At 41.6% G+C, this 2196-nt stretch overlaps 1 non-coding gene across 1 annotated transcript; it reads left to right on the top strand.

Annotated features, from left to right (window-relative positions):
- The first annotated feature begins 1140 nt into the window (after positions 1-1140).
- On the top strand, positions 1141-1247 carry LOC141654539 (small nucleolar RNA R71). The gene has a single exon (XR_012548096.1). It is a non-coding gene; the product is annotated as a small nucleolar RNA R71 (small nucleolar RNA).
- Positions 1248-2196: the final 949 nt, after the last annotated feature.

Below are 2196 nucleotides of genomic sequence, written 5' to 3' on the forward strand. Positions count from 1 at the left end.
GGAATTGGTGGCACATATGTTCTCACAACTTGTTCCTTGGGTTCTTCAACAATATTGGTAGGTTCATCAACTACCATGGGAGTTTCCACAACAACCTCTACAAGATCATCTTCAACCACTTTTTGTGGTTCAACCACAACTTCCGGTTTGCGACTCTTTTTCCTCTTTACGAACACCCGGTCTTACAACTCCCTACCACTCCTCAAATGTATAGCATTAATTGTCTTTGGGTTCTCCGCGGTTTTACCCGGAAACTTTCCATTTGAGGCTTGAAATTGACTTATTTGAGAAGCCAATTGAGAGATTTGATTATCCGTCATTCTTTGGGAGGCTTGCATTTGAGTCCTTAGTTGGTTGATAGAAGATGTGGCCTCCTCTTGCCTTTGGTTGGAATGAGTGATGAATTGGGTTTGAGAATTCATCAATTGCTCTATCATGAGCTCCATGTTTGATTTAAGTTGGGTGGATTGTTGAAAAGGTTGAGAATTTTGTTGAAATTGTTGGGAATTTTGTTGAAATGGTGGGTCAATTGGTTGATTGAGTGGTTGAAATAGTGGTCTTGGTTGAAAGGTGGGATTTTGATTTTGGGCTTGGAAATTTGGTGTAAATTGTGATTTTGGTTGGAAAGTGGGGTTTTGGACATTTTGTGAGCCATGAGAAAAATTTGGGTGGGTTCTCATTCCGGGATGGTATTGATTGTTGTTGAATGCTTGTCTAGCCGGAATTGATTCCCACACTCCATTCACTTGCTCCATACAATTTGCCTCTCCCATCATCAAAGGACATTCATTTGGTGGATGCCCTTGATCTCCACAAATCTCACAACAATAAACTTGTGACCAATTTGATGAAGAGTTTCTTGAGGTGTTGCTTGAGTTCAACAAAGCAATTTGTTGCTTGAGTTCTTCTATCAACCCCTTAACCTCAACATTGTTGGCCGACTCAACGGTTGTCTTTCCCTTCCTCTTGTGCCTATCATTATTCCAATGAAAAGTTCGGGAAGCCATTTCCTCAATAAGCTCCTTGGCCGTCTTGTGATCAATTTTATCTAATGCCCCTTTTCCCGAGCCGGAATCTAGGTTCATTTTCATTTCATTGCTCAACCCCTCATAAAAGTTGTTGATCAACTCATCTTCTCCTATCCCGTGATGAGGACACAACCTTTGGAGTCCTTTGTATCTTTCCCACGCCTCATAAAGGGTCTCATCATCATGTTGGGTGAAGCCTTGAAGCTCACTCTTGATTCTTGCGGTCCTTTGTGGTGGAAAGTACTTGTTCAAGAAGGCCTTGGAGACATCATTCCAAGTTCTAAATGAATCGGGCTCACAACTCTTCAACCATTCCTTAGCACTCCCCCTCAAGGAATAAGGAAAGAGTCTAAGGCGGATGGCATCCTCCGACACTCCATTTGCTTTGAACATGTCACAACTATCCAAGAATTCATTAAGATGTTCATTGGGGTTTTCGGTGGCTCCCCCTCCGAATTGGTTTCCTTGGACTAGTTGCAACAAAGTAGCCTTTACATCAAAGTTATTGGCTTGAATAGGTGGCTTGACAATACTTGGGTTCACCACCTTCTTCGGAGCCAAATTATCCCTCATAGGAACCGCGGCCATTGTTGGTTCTTCGGGAATTCCAAATGGATTCTCAAAGAACTCAAGATTACACGGTTCTTCTAAAACACCTTCCACTACTCAAGAAAGGGATTAGTAACAAAGAAAGACCTAGTCTAAACTAGAATAAAATAATTAATATCTAGCCTTTGCTCCCCGGCAACGGCGCCAAAAACTTGATAGTTACCAAATAATACCTCGCAAGTGCACGATTTATCGTTGTGCAAAATTGAGGGTCGATCCCACAAGGAGCTAGGAAGACTACTAATCGTTTTAACTCTTTTGTTTAGCTAAGTCGACAATAAATGATGAGTGTAAATATCTAAAAACTAGACTAAACAAAATGAAATGCAATTTAACTAGAGAATGTAAAATGAGCAAGAAGGACTAAGTTGTAATTCAAATAATTAAAAGGCCTAGAACTCGGTTCTCCCACAACAATTCGTAATTCCACATACTAATTCCCTAGGCTAATCGTTTAGGTAAACGGACAAGGAGGAGATGTCTCTAATTCGCCTAAGACCCCCCTCTCGGGTTCGAAATAGGACACTAGTACTACCCACCAACCCCCCTCTCGGGTTCG

Source organism: Silene latifolia, chromosome 4 (assembly GCF_048544455.1).
Source record: "Silene latifolia isolate original U9 population chromosome 4, ASM4854445v1, whole genome shotgun sequence".
Taxonomy (NCBI): domain Eukaryota; kingdom Viridiplantae; phylum Streptophyta; class Magnoliopsida; order Caryophyllales; family Caryophyllaceae; genus Silene; species Silene latifolia.